The sequence below is a fragment of the Sciurus vulgaris genome, assembly GCF_902686455.1.
Source record: "Sciurus vulgaris genome assembly, chromosome: 3".
NCBI classification, from domain to species: Eukaryota; Metazoa; Chordata; class Mammalia; order Rodentia; family Sciuridae; genus Sciurus; species Sciurus vulgaris.
In genome coordinates this window covers 21018233-21033441 of record NC_136463.1, presented here as the reverse complement: position 1 = coordinate 21033441, position 15209 = coordinate 21018233, and the positions used below count along the sequence as shown (strand labels likewise).

General features: G+C 39.6%; 1 protein-coding gene and 1 long non-coding RNA gene across 3 annotated transcripts in view; both read right to left on the bottom strand.

Moving 5' to 3' along the window:
- The window catches only part of LOC306657092 (signal transducer and activator of transcription 5B), a 60670-nt gene that overhangs the window by 27973 nt on the left and 17488 nt on the right, over positions 1-15209 (bottom strand). The gene's annotated exons all lie outside the window — the stretch shown is intronic.
- LOC306656192 lies at positions 2526-8601 on the bottom strand. Its single transcript, XR_013762443.1, has 2 exons — positions 5437-8601; positions 2526-3291 (listed from the first exon to the last, which is right to left on the bottom strand). It is a non-coding gene; the product is annotated as an uncharacterized lncRNA (long non-coding RNA).

The following is a 15209-nucleotide window of genomic DNA, read 5'->3' as shown; positions in this document are numbered from 1 at the left end:
ATTGCTGGAATTGAAGCGTGGGGTAGAGAAGTTCAGGATCTAGAAGGCTCACAAAGCACATCTGCCAATGGAATGAATGAATTCTAGCTTGGGGTAAGAGCAGGGGCTTAGAATGTATGTAGAGAGCTTTAGTTTCTGGATTCATGTGTATAATGTAAAGCATTTTATAATTTCTGTTCTCCATCCCACATCACCACCACCCATCCCAAGTCATCCCATTCCAGGGCCAAAGTTTCTAAAAAGGGGTTAAAGTTCTGGAGATAATGCTGAACTCACCTAAATACAGTCTGTAAAAGACTTGAACTCTTTTTCCTCTTTGTGCCTCAGTTTTCTCACTTGTTAAATGGGAATAATAATACTTAGGTCCCTTGGAATGTGTGGGAGGAATGAATTACTATGTGTAAATATTTATGCTAGCAGAGACTAAGGTGCCAGGGACCTATGCCTTTTCCTACTCCTTCCAAGGACACATCTAAGTCCTGCTAGTTAAGGGTATAAAAGACAACTAATGAAATTTGTAGCATTCATTCATTATACTGCTTTATAAATTATCAACAACAAATGTTCTGATTTATCTAATACATAAATTTCAGAAATAATAAGGTTGAGGAATTAATTAAAATAACTTTTACCAGTGTGATTATTATTGTCTACCAACCACATTTAAGAGTGAACATTTACTGAGCACTTAATTACTTATAACATATGCTTTTATGAATCTACCTACTCTTTTAATCCTTACAAAAACCCTATGAGGTAGGCATTGTTATTATCCCCACTTTACGGATGCGGAATGAGGTTCAGCAGGATTAAATGCGATCGTAGCTAGCGCAGCACCTATGGAAAACCTTCTGGCAGATCCACTAAAGGTAGAACGTAGAGTTACTATACCATCCAGTGGGTCTCCCAGGGATATGTCTACGTTAACTGAGACATGTCCACACAAAAACCTGTACACAAATGTTCACAGCAGCAGAATTCATGACAGCTCAAAACTGAAACAACCCAAATGTCCACTGATGAATGAGGAGCCGGGTACGGTGGCACACAATAGTAATTTTACCAACTCAGGAAGCTGAGGCAGGAGGAGTCCAAGTTCAAGGCCAGTCTGGGCAACTCAGTGAGACCCTGTCTCAAAATAAAAAGGCCTGGGGGTGTAGCTTAATGGTAGAGCACTTGCCTAGCATGGGCAAGGCCTTGGGTTCCTCCCCCAGTTCCACAAACAAAAACGACAACGAAACGAAAAGGAACGAAGTCCTGATACATGCTACAACATGGGTGAATCGTGAAAACACGCAAGGGGAAAAACAGACACAAAAGGTGACACTGTGACCCCATTTCATGGAATGGCCCAAACAGGCAAATCCACAGAGCGGGGGATGGTAAAAGTGCTTCTAATTAGAAAGTGCTCACAGGTGTACAACTCTGAGGATGTACTAGAAACCACTGGGTGAATTTTATCATATGTAATTCTATCTTGAAAAAATATTATTTAAAAATAGAGAAGAGGTGAAATAGCTGTCCCTGGTCCCACAGTACTAAAGGGTTCTCCAGAGCTGGATCCACCCCAGAGCCTGTACTCCCACAGCTGTGCCACACCGAGTCCCAAGGACTTGGGCTAGGCCGTCATATTATTCACTGTGCTTTTCCATATGTGTGTTACATTTTATAATTCACAGAGAAAACTAACAAGCAATAAGAATAATATTAAGAGGCTCTGATTTTGGCAAAGACTAAGGCTAGTTGGCTGATGAAGCTGAAGACATAAATATTGCTTCCGATCTGAAAAGTACAAGGCAAGGGGCCAGCATTCAAAACTGTTGAACACGTCAGTACCTATTAATGACTCAAGGACTTTGGATAGAATATAAAGGGCCATTTCCCTGGTCATGTTTACCGCTTCACTGTCAATACCAACATCATTAAGTAGTGGGGCTTACCTAGTAGGAGGGACTCTGAGGGACAGAAAAATATTAATAGCAGTAAAAAAGGATTAAGACTTTGTTCATATTAAAATTGGCGTGACTTCAAGTAAGAAGGTTAGAGTAAAATTACCACACCTAGAGGTTTGTCAGTAGCTGGATGTGGTGGCACATGCCTATAATCCCCAGCGACTCAGGAGGCTGAGGCAGGAGGAGTGCAAGTTCAAGGTCAGCCTCAGCAATTTAGAGAGGTCCTGCCTCAAAATAAAAAGGATAGGGGATGTGGCTCAATGGTTAAGTACCCCTGGGTTCAATACCTGGTACCCTCCTCAAAGAGTAGGTCAATACCAGAGTCATCTGTTCTTTAAAAAAAAGAAAAAAAAAAAAAACATGAATGAACATAACTTTATAAGCAATTGGGAAGACAGTTCTCTTTTGAAAAAAAAAAAAAATTATTAAACAGACAGGAAAGGAACAAAGCCAGGCATGGTGGCACATGCCTATAATCACAGCAGCTCAGGAGGTTGAGGCAGGAGGATCACGAGTTCAAAGTCAGACTTAGCAATTTAGTGAGGCTCTAAGCAACTCAGCGAGACCTGTCTCTAAATAAAATATAAAAAAGGGCTGGGGAGTGGCCCCAGTGGTTAAGTGCCCCTGGGTTCAATCCCCACTACCCAAAAAAAAAAAAAAAAAAAAAAAAAAAAGGAACAGAAAGAATAAAAGCAACGTGTGTTTGCCCCAGAAAGAAACAAACAAGGAAAAATGTGCTCAGGCAACCCAGAGATGATAACATTCTGGGAAGACAGTCAGTCATAAATCTTTACGTCACAGCCAAAACATTACATATTACTTTGGGAAGAGAGAAAGAGGAGGGAAAAGGCAGTGCAAGAAGGAAGGAGAGGGGCTGGGCTGGGGCTCAGCGGCAGAGCGCTTGCCTAGCACTCGGGAGGTGCCCATGTGAGGCACTGGGTTGGATCCTCAGCACCACATAAAAATAAAAACAAATAAAGGCATTCTGTTCATCTACAACTTAAAAAAAAAAAGGAAAAGAAAAAGGAAGGAGAGGGCAAGGAAGGGAGCCACTTGCTAAATACAAAAACCAAGCCTCCTCAGTGGGTTGACATGTATTTTAAACTCTCAAGTACCTCACAGATTACTTATTATTCACAAAGGGGAAAAGACACATTCCAGTGTATAAATTTGGCATATAATTTGATCACCAAGTGATCAAACATCCCCAATCAGGAGACAAACTGAAATTATGTGTGTCCAGACGTTTTGTGATGAAAAGAATACAAAAAACTACCTTATAAAGAAACATGGAGAAACAATCTACAATCAGGTAAATCCAAAAACCCAAGTTATGGGACTCTCATGAACAACAGAGGGGATCCAAGATGGCGGTCTAGAGGGAGGCTGCGTTCCTTGTCGCTCCGCAACGCCGGATTCAAGCAGAGGATATCTGTTTCTCGGTGAGGCAGTTTTTGCTGCTTATCGATCCCCTGCTCTTTGCCCCATTTGTCTGCTGTGATCACCTGCAATCTGCCAGCATATCGACGCCCTTTTTTGAGAGCAGATTGCTCACTGTCAGGCGTCTGTCTTCCGCCATTTGCCTGCCTCTTGCCTGTCCATCGCCTGCCTTGCCCCTGTCCATCGCCTGGCGCCCGAGGTTCACCTCCCCATCGTCTGACAGCTGCCAGCGGATTGACCGCAGACCGCCAGAGGAGAGCCGGCTGCCTGCTGCTGCCTGGAGGTTCGGTGTTGCAGTACCTGCAGGTTTGATTGCACGTGGCTCCCGCCATTTTGAGACAACAGCCAGGCCCTGTAGGACCCCTGGCTGGACTGACTGAGTCCCATCTCCAGGATCCCTCAGCCGAACCGATCACTCCCTGCCTCTGGGGCCCTCACATCAACTGACTGCTCCCTGCCGCTAGGACCCCCAGACCAACTGACGGCGCCCTATCACTGGGAACCCAGACCAACTGATTGCACCCGGCCTCCTGGATCCCACAACCACACCAAACACACCCGACCTCCAGGACCACTGCCCGACCAACTGCATCCTGTCTCCAGGGCCTCCAGCTGACCATGTCCACCCCTGAGCTGCAGCTCCCCATTTGCCAACACATTTGGAAGCCAGAGCGGCCATCTTGGATAATCCTGGAAGCTGTAGCTCCGATCTTTGGGTGGGGCAAATCCCATCCTGCGACGCCTGCTGGAGGCTTGAAGCTCATTGTCAGGTACCTCTTATACATCAGGCTACTGAACACTGGGAGGTTTCATTAGTATATGTCTGTTATACAGTAGATTTTCTTTTTTCTCCTTTTTTTTTTTTTTTAAAAAGCATTCTTTTTTTTTTTTAACCTTTATTTGTTTATTTATTTTTATGTGGTGCTGAGAATCGAACCCAGTGCCTCACACGTGCTAGGCAAGCGCTCTACCACTGAGCCACAACCCCAGCCCCTTTTTTCTCCTTTTTAAAAAAAAAAAATTTAAGTTTTTATTTCTTTACGTTTCTTGCCTTCTTTTCCTTCTGTTTACCTGTTCCCTCAGAGTCGTTTTCTCCCTTATTTACATGATGTTATTGTCCCCATAGGGGCTATTTGGTCTAGGATTGCATAGTGTCTGATTTGGGCTCTGCTAATATTGATCTCCCCTTAAAGAAAGGGTTTTGGAAACCTATAGGGCCACTATAAGCCTATAGGGGGAAATCTGCAATACCCCAGATCTGCAGCACTAGAGGGGAAGATACATGAACAACATGAAAAAACAAGGGAAGAAAATGATCCAAACAAATCCAGATTCTATAGTAATAGAATCCAATGACAGGATGTTGGAAGAAATGTCAGAAAAGGACTTCAGATTATACATGATTAAGATGATTCACGAAGCAAAGGATGAGATAAGAGAGCAAATGCAGGCAATGAATGATAATACCAATAAGCTGAAAGAGCACCTGCAGGAAGCAAAAGATCATTTCAACAAAGAGACAGAGATTCTCAAAAAAAAAAAAAAAAAACCAAACAGAAATCCTTGAAATGAAGGAGACAATAAACCAAATAAAAAACTCAATGGAAAGCATCACCAACAGACTAGACCACTTGGAAGACAGAACCTCAGACAATGAAGACAAAATATTTAATCTTGAAAATAAAGTCGCCCAGAGAAGATGGTAAGAAATCATGAACAGAATCTCCAAGAACTATGGGACATCATGAAAAGACCAAATTTAAGAATTATTGGGATTGAGGAAGGCACAGAGATACAAACCAAAGGAATGAACAACCTATTCAATGAAATAATATCAGAAAATTTCCCAAACCTGAAGAATGAAATGGAAAATCAAATACAAGAGGCTTACAGAACACCAAATGCACAGAATCACAACAGATCCACACCAAGGCACATTATAATGAAAATGCCTAACATTCAAAATAAAGATAGGATTTTGAAGGCCACAAGAGAAAAGCATCAGATTACATATAAGGGGAGACCAATACGGATAGCAGCAGACTTCTCATGAACAACAACAAAAAGCAGAGTTGTTCTAGATTAAAGAAGGCAAAAGAGACATGACAAGTATCAAGAACATAACTAAAGACAAAAAAACACAGCTCCACAGGACATCATTGGGATAGTTAAGAAAATTTAAATCAGGCTGTACATCAAATGTTCTCTCGTCTCAAGGTTAGGTTCTTGAGCGTGATAATAGCATGGGGGTGTAGTGGAGTGCTCTTGTTCTAGCAGTGCATACTCAAGTATTTAAGGGTGAGCGTCCTGATACATGCAACTTACTTTCAAAGGAGGGAAGAGTGGTGGTGGGGAAAGTAATAAAGCAAATGTAACAGCTGCTCATAGTTGGTCCATCTAAGTGAAGTTTACGTGAGGGTCATTGATCTATTCTTTCAACTTTTCAGTTCAGCGATTAATTTTTTTTTTTCAAAATCAAATTTAAGGGCATGAATTCCAAAAATAAAAAGGAAACCAAAGGGGCTGGGGTTACAGCACAGTGGTAGAGCGCTTGCCTAGCACATGTAAGGCACTGGGTTTGATCCTCAGCACCACATAAAAAGAAATAAATTTTAAAAAGGTATTGTGTCCATCTACAACGACAACAAAAAGTATATATGTACATAAAGAAAACCAAAGCAATGACAGTGGACATTTAATTCTCATACTGATACTGTTCCTAGTAATAAAGATCTGGGCTTTTCAACTTCCTTGCAGCTGGTAGGATGTCAGGGTCCCTACATGTGCATTATTACCTCCATGTTCAAATCTAACAAGCAACTGAACAACCCTTTAGGGAAGACGCTACATCGATACCATTTTCCAGATGACTGAAAACATTTGCTGTAGGCCATAATAATGACCATCTGCGTTACGGAAAAATAAGAAACATGTTCCCAATATTTTCCTCATTAAAGCCCACAGCCTTCCTCTTAGCATTGAGGATTACAGTATTCAGTTACCACTTAGCAAAATCTGCTCTGAGGAGTGCCTTGCACTAGGTCAACTCCCAGGGACAGCCATTAGTTAAGTAGTATGATACACAATTAGAAGAAATTGGAAATAACCTAAATGTCCAAAATAAAGGAATGGTTAGACAATAGCACATTAATCTGACAGAACAGTGTTCTGTCATTTAAATTACATATAAAGGCTATGTTGAAATATAAATACCATGTAGACACATCCTCTTGAAGTATTAGTAATGCTAAATCTGTGTACAATATGTGTGCTAAATCACAACTAACAGAAAAGTCAAAGAAAAGTGTAAATACCTGTTACATCTAGGTGAAGGAGTTTTGGTACTTTTTTTGTAAAGTTCTTTGATTTATTAAATTTTGTTTAAAATTTTAGGGCTGGGAATGTAGCTCAGTGGTAGATGTGTGCTTAGCATGTGCAAAGCCCTGGGTTCAATCCCCAGCACCACACCAATAACAAACAAACAAACAAAGTGTAAAACCTGAAATATAGAAATCATTGGGCTGGGGTTGTGGCTCGGTGGTAGAGCACTTACCTAGCATGTGTGAGGCACTGGGTTTGAGTCTCAGCGCCATATATAACTAAAGGTCCATGAACAACTAAAAAAAAAAAAAAAAAAAAAAGAATTAATACTCATTTTGTGCCAAGAACTGATACCAAAGACCTAAGCAGGGAGGTTGGACAGATCTGACCAGCTTCCATGAACACTACAGGGTGAGTTTGCTAAGGAAGTCCTAGGTGATCCTCCCTTTATTATTCTCTACATTTTTTATGTACTTCAGTACTGATCATCACCTAACAATCATCACCATCAACAAGAAATCTAGAAAAGACACCAGTACTACATTGGAAAAGCATACCTATCCACTGAGCCCAAGTTATAGGCCAAAGAATGTGGCATTTTGTCACTTTTATCAGGTAGCTGTAGTCTTGCATTTACTGTGAATTATCATGGACTTGATTTTTGCTTAAAGTCAATATGTAAGAAATATATAAGTCCTTTCAAATAACAAAAAATTTTTAAAAAATGAAGCTAGTATGTTTTGGTTAAAATACAAGAAGACTAAAATCTCCTCCTTTAAAAGAGAAATGCCACATCAGTTGGTTTCTTTGTCTCCTGAGTGCTATTCAACTTGCAAAGTCAGACTACAGTTTTCTGAAGATCATGTCAATGTGTGTGGTATAATACCATCAATATTTAGGTAAAACAAACCCTGCAAAAAAGGTGACTCCAACGATGACTACAAGTGGGTTAAGAAGCTAATTCTAATTCTGAGAAGAAATGGCACTTGAATAAGAGCTCATGTCCTAGAAAACCAAAAAGTTCTGTCAGGAAAAAGATTTTCCAGGTACAAGAAGCAATGCTGTTATGAGGACATTCAATGTTAGGATGAATTAAAATTGTACACAAGTAATTAACCACGTTTACTACAGCATTAACACTGGACTTTACAATAAAATACTTTTGCTAAAACGAACCACTTTTCCTGGAAACAGGTTTTTCTCTTGCTACACCTCCACACACACCTTGGCACTGTGAACTTGAGTGCATGTTTCTACAGCACACAACAGATGTGCCACAAGGCTCCCGCCTCTTAACTAGCAGCGTAATGTTGGGATAACAGCAGAACACTTCTCTGTGTGTGTTCTTTCACAGGCTGCACTGTTACAGGAAGAAGCAAAGAGCAGCTATTTCCTTCCAAAAGGTCAGCTGCCTCAGACAGACCAAACAGAAAGCAGTAAATTCTTGCCAACTTCCCCTCCTGCTTCTGCAGCGAGTACGCAACAGCATTTGGTTTCCAGTAAAGCTCCAAAGAAAAACAAAGCCAATGTGAGACTCAGAATCTATGCAATCTAAGTGTCTCACTTGCCTCAATCTAAAAGGTGGTAAGATCACACTGAGCTACACTTTTCAGACAGCAGTGGAACTGTGAACTGGTGAGAACTGTCAGGTTTAAGGTGAGATTAAACAAGAGGAAAAGGACAGGACGGGAACCATCCTAGATTTTATATTAATGCTCCAAAAGCCTCCATCTAAAATAAGATGGCATTTTGGCAATACTAAATGCAATAACATGTACAGTCTCCAGCTGATTGACATAAAAATAAATTTTTAGCTTTTCTCAAACAGAAGTCAAAATTGTGGTCCAACATGCTAGGACACTGGCAGAGTTCGATGCTGACAACCTCAAAAGCAGTTAGAAACAGAGAAACAACATGTATCCCATTTGTTTACAATAAAAAAAAAAAAAAGCAGTTAGACAGTGAATATATAGTTTCTTAGCTTAGATGGAAAGGACTGTAAACTAATCATCGAAAGGAAAGAGGCATGCCTATAATCCCTGAGGCAGGAGGATTGCAAGTTTGAGACCAGCCTCAGCAACTTAGTGAGACTCTCAACAACTTGGCAAGACCCTGCCTCGAAATTAAAATAAATAAGAATTGGGGGTGTAGCTAAGAGGCATGGCGTCCCCGGCTCCATTCCCCTGTGCCATAATAAGGGTTAGAGGAACAGAAAATAGGATTTTAAATCTTCTTTAGATAGTAACCCCTAATAGTGATGAATAATATTGAAAACTTCATCCCTACCCCCAAAGAAACAACGCTGTATTCTTGAATAGTCTTCTTTAAGAGAGCACCAAACTACGGGAAAGACTATGCATGCAGTCTTTCTAGACGGAGCAAAACTAGATTCTTCTGAGTATAAAAGTAAAAGAGAAGGGAAAAAAAAATGTTTTTAAAAGTTTTCTTAACCAAATCGGTTCCTGCCTCAACCATCTACGTGCAGCTTGCAAGAAAATGTGATGGGTCCCTCCAAAGAGCTCCCACAGCGTGCCATAGGGCTCTGTGTGTGGTTTCTAACTCGTCACTTTCAGGTTGTGGTGGCAACAGAGACACCAGACTTTCTGTAAGATGAGCTCTTGTTCTCAAGAGTCTGGGCTTTGATGGTGATGACTATTTAACCCCTGTCTGAGAACACCTAGTTTGAAATGAAAACAGTTCAGCGTTCAAGGAAAAACTCCTGAGTTTGTTAATGGGCTAAATTACAATACACACTGTTCGTTTCATGTTGGACACAAATCAAACTACTTAATTTCCAAGCCTTTTCTATGCTCAATTGCCAGACCTTAAACAGCAGCAAAGGAATTAGCGTGGGGAAAGAGAAGCAGGCACTGGCAGTAGTAGTAACAGTAGTGATTCAAAGATTCAAGGCTCTCTTGCCACATGTGCTGTTGTGGGCACTTCGTATGCATCCTAATCCAAGCCTCACAAGGAACCTACAGGATAGTTCTAATATTTCCCTTATGCTATAAATGAGAAGACAGGCTTAAGAGTTAAGAAATCTCTCCAGAGTCCCATAGCAAGGAAGTGAGGAGCTGGAATTCACATCAGGAAGGTTCACCTCTAGAGCTCCTACACTCTCAGTCACGCAGCTTTATTTGTTTAAATATAATACAGCAGGTGCGGTGGCGCAGGCCTGTAATCCCAGCGGCTCGGGAGGCTGAGGCAGGAGGATCTCGAGTTCAAAGCCAGCCTCAGCAAAAGCAAGATGCTAAGCAACTCAGTGAGACCCTGTCTCTAAATAAAATACAAAATAGGGCTGGGGATGTGGCACTGTGGCTGAGTGCCCCTGAGTTCGATCCAGTGGTACTCTCCCCAGCAACAACACAACAACAAAATGCGTACATATATGTATGTATAAATATGAAATACAATGATACTTGTGACTGAAGACTGCTTTATGATTAAAAACCACAATGTGTATTGTTACAAAATGCAACTCTCTGATAGATACAAAAAGCTATTTGATAATCCCCAAAAGAGCTTTAAATGAGACTCTCTTCCCTAAGAGTCTGAGAGGATCAAGATGACAGTCCTTCAACACAACCAAAGGAAGCCATAGTAGGGTTTGGTGGTTCACCTTCATTCTCCTAAATCAATCAGAAATTAGCTAAAAGCTTTAGATTGTAAAAGGGAGTGGGAGGAGAATAACGAGAACTGTCCTGGAGGTGGGTAACTTTCCAATAAAGCCAAAACCTAGATCCTGACCACTTGTGGTCAGAATGAGCAATGTGACATTTCCCATAAGAGGCACAGATGTTACATATTACATTTGTCCCCAAATTCCTTATTGGGTTCTCATTAGTTACATTATTATATATCACCACTATTTGTCATGGATCATCCTAAACTACGGTTTTCTAATGGCAGAAAACGTTTTTCATAAAGGGACAATATTATTGATACAAATGAGAAAACAACCTGTGAAATATTCAGTGGGTAGGATGATAGTAAAGGATACTGAAGGCAATTGTGATATGAATTCCTATTCACATTATACTAATAATTCAATATCAACTTACCTAATACTGATGTATGCATGAAGTTGCAGACCAGCTATAAATTACTGCGATAATAAATGTTAATATGAAAAGTGTAGAAATTACTGTTACTATGCTCAGTGTACACCAAATGTTAACTGAATGCTAGGAGATCCCCTGGGTTCACCAAGCCCTGCTACAAAGAAGTAGATACTCTGATATGGAAGACAACTTCTGAATTTAACAGTGTGTATGACACGTCAAGGGGAAATCTGGGTCAAGGACATCTGATAATTCCACTTTCCTAAGAAAGGTGCCTTGTACAATCTTTAACTCCTTTAGCTAGAAATAAAATTACTGCAATACTTGTATCCAATGCCTTTTATCATTTTGATCATCCTATTTTTAAAAGACGGAATGCTTTGCTTCTCTAGAACTAGAATGTACCTCACAATTTGGGCTTGAGAGCCACAGAAATTTTGAGTTATCTATTGTTCAACTAATAGAATGTAAGCTATCTCAGGGTAAGAACCATGTCTCATTCATTCTGATTTCCGTAACCCAGGACTTAGTACATGGTAGGTATTCAGTAATTGTGTTATACAATCTTGGTAGACCTCCAGGTTAAAAAAAAAAAAAAACCTAAAACCTAAATTGGGGGAAATGAATGGCAGGTCAGTTATTTCCTTCTGTGTGTTATTTTTGACGTTGGAAATCATTAACTTGAATCCTTATTACAGGAATAATGGGAGTGAATCACACTTTATAGAAATTGTGACGGAGGTTTTGACTCATCATTGGTGCTAATCAAGGTAAATATAATCACATGTTGTACCATCCACAAACATCATGACAAATTTGTAAAAGAGAGCTTACACCTCATTGCAGCAATTTCAAAGAGAGAATCACATGAAATATGATGAGTCTAATGCGAGTTGAAATTCCAAAGAAAGCTCCTTCTCCATGCAAACTAGTTTCTTTTAATTATGTCTCAAGAAAAAGTTGAGTATAAATGGAAGCACAACATTTATCAACAATTCACTCCTTCAGTTACCATGTATATCGCTAAATACCATCAAGAAAGATTTATTATTGTGCCCAAACAAAATGATGAGGTTCTACATCCAAATGTAGATTAATGTTAGAAGGATGACTCCAGACTAAATGACACTGGTATGACAGACACTGAACCTATTTTATTATTATTTTTATCTCCCAAGAGTTCTTAAACTCTGGGACAGAATGCCAACTCAACATATTTCAAAAAAGTACAGCCACCTATGACTACAGACTATTTTTTATTCAAGTTGTATTTCCATGTAGCAAAGTAAATTTAGCAAATGAAAATACTGTCTTGACTTGCTATGGATGTCCCCTATCCCTGCCAAAAATGACAAGCTGCTTGCTCAAAAGCTGTCACTAATTAGCAGCTGCTGTTGTAAAGAAAACCAAAGCAAGTGCCAATAAAAGCATATTGAGCTGAAAGAGGACCCTATGACAAGGAATAGGAAATGCAGAGTTCTATTTGTGACTAGTAAACTTCATAAATATGGGCAATCTAAATTTGGGAGGAGTGGGGGCAGGGCAATAATGGCAATATATGTCTATTCCTATTTAAACAGGAAGGACTGGAAGATTCTAACATCCAGAAAGTTATGGAAAAAATACCAAGATACTGATGTTACTGAATTTCATCACCATTTCTACCTTCCCAGCAGGAGCAAGTCTTTGGTTTTGGATAATTTTTTTATTATCAAGACTTCTGTCCCTGGCATATTAACACCTGCATTTGTAGATATTATCAACACATTTAAAAAATATTTTTCATATTCTAAAGGCTTCTTCACAAATGCTGATGGTTCTAAATCTAATTGTTGACCTTTTGTTTTACAGGCTAAGAAAATGGAGTCAAAGAAAACAGAAGTGATCTGCCCTGATGTAAATGAGGAGGGGACACAATGGTGGAAAGTCACTTCACTAGCTCTGAGTTCAGTGTTTTGAGAGTTCATAACCCAAGATCCTATTTGAAAGTTGAGTTTCACAGATCACTTTTCAAATTGCTCTCTGAGGCTCTCCTTCCCTCTGTATCTACCAATTAGAGCAGTACATTTATCTTTTAACAAGCTAGTTTTGTTTTTTGTTTTTGGTACTAGGGATTGAACCCTGAGGTGCTCTACCACTGAGCTACATCCCCAGTCTTTTTCATTTTTTATTTTGAGACAAGGTCTCACTAAATTGCTGAGGCTGGCCTTAAACTTTCGATCCTCCTGCCTCAACCTCCTGAGTCGCTGGGATTAAAGATGTGTATCATCATGCCAGGCGGTTTCTGTCCTTTTAAAAAATAACTATAAACATGTCTGCCTTAATTTTAGTTCTCTTTTTCTCTCTCCTTCAAGGTGGACTCCTAGAGAGCTATGACCATGTTACTTATACTTGAATCCACAGGGTCAGGTTGTGATTGTACCAATAACTTAGAAAAGTGAGAATAAAAAAGAGAAGGAAGGAAAGAAGGAAAAGGATGGGGAGGAAAACAGGGAGGAAGGCAGGGAGGGAGGAAGAAGTGATGGGAATTGGAAAAAATAAGAAAAGGAAACTATATGCATATAATCTTTTTTTTACTGATTGAATTCAAGGGTGCTTTACCACTGAGTTACATCCCCAGTCTTTTAAAAAAATATATTTTTAGATGTTGATAGGCCTTAATTTTTTTAATTCATTTATTTATATGTGGTGCTGAGAATCAAACCCAGTGCCTCACACATGCTAGGCAAGTGCTCTACCACTGAGCCACAACCTGAGCTCTCCCAGTCCTTTTTAATTTTTTATTTTGAGTCAGGGTCTTGCTAAATTACAGAGGCTGGCCTCAAACTTGTGATTCTCCTGCCTCAACCTCCCAAATCACTGGGAGCACAAGGGTGCACCATGTCAGGCTGCATATAATTTCTTAATGCAGCTGCAATTAAAGCCTCTCCTGTTGCTGAGGTCCCCTATGTAGAGTATGTCTAAATATCTGTATAAACAATTACAACAATGTACTAGTAATTTTCCAGTTCATAATCAAGTTATAAGAAGGAGAACAATCTGTTTTATGAAACATGGAGAAAGACTAATCTCTGATATTACTGTCAGTATAGGCCTATCAGCAAGACTTGGAGAGATAAGCCTACATACATACAGATTAGGAATCACATTTTCAAAGGTTTAATAACCCCCTAGTGGTATGCAATGAACTACTGAATTAACTTGTCTTTGAACAGTTATTGTGTATGCATCACTGGCCTGGTCTAGGTACAAAACAAAAACTAAATAATCAGGGGAAAGAAAAACGGTCAGATCTCCATGAAAAAGGTCATGTTAAAAGAAAAAGAATAAGCCAAACGCAAAGGGGCAAATGCTATATGATCCCACTTAACAGGGGGTACATACTATAGTCACACTCATGGAAACAGAAAGTAGAACGGTGGCTGCTAGGGGAAGGAGGAGGCGCAAACAGAGAATCACTGTTTAATGAACAGAGTTTTAGTTTTGGATGATGAGAAAGTTCTAGAGATGGACGATACTGATGGTTACACAACAGCGTGCATATTTAGTACCACTGAAGTGTACGCCAAAAAGTGGTTTAAAATGGGGCTGGGGATGTAGCTCAGGGTAGTGACTGCCAAGTATGCATAAGGCCCTGGGTTTAATAGGTAGCACAGAAAAAAAAAAAAAAAAAAAGTTAAAGTGATACATTGTTATTTGCATCTCCATAATTTTAAGAATGGGGGAAGGGTGTTTCTATTTAATAAACTCACATTCCTTCCATCTTTAACTCAGAAATCCAAAGGAAACAAAGACCTATAGGTTTTTCCCTCTTTCCTTCTTCAACAGTAAAGGGCACACATTCAGTCCTTCAAAGAATCGAAGCTCTCTAGAATAGACACTTTATATTGAGATTAAAGAGGAATAGATGAAATAAAGGTATCTTCACATCAACCAATGCATGTTATCAGAGATGAGCATCTGCCAGCCATAAACAACTGTAATTATATAAGCCATCTCATAGAAAAGTTAGTGTTTATTTAACCCCTCCTCATTGAGCACCTATGACATGCCAGGCTTTGTTCTAGGTACTGAGGATACAGCAGTGAACAAAGCAGACATACCTTTATGAAACTTTGATTTTGATATCTCATATTAAATACTTTTAAGTTTAAATAAGTAATAATACTTCCTTGTTTTTTTTTTTAATTTTCTTCTCTTTTAGAGGAAAAAGGATACTGCTGACTAAAATCTTATACACAAACAACAAAGTCTGTGCTCTCAAACCAATATCTGAAAAAAGTTTTAAAAGTATCTCAACAACATCAGATTAACAGAGAGATTACTGGCTTTTGTGAAGCCTTGGTGATATGAAAGCAATTTCCGATAAAATCAGGACATCTGTTTGTCCCTGGTGAAAGCTGATCATCCTTATGGAGCTATGGTATATGCAGAA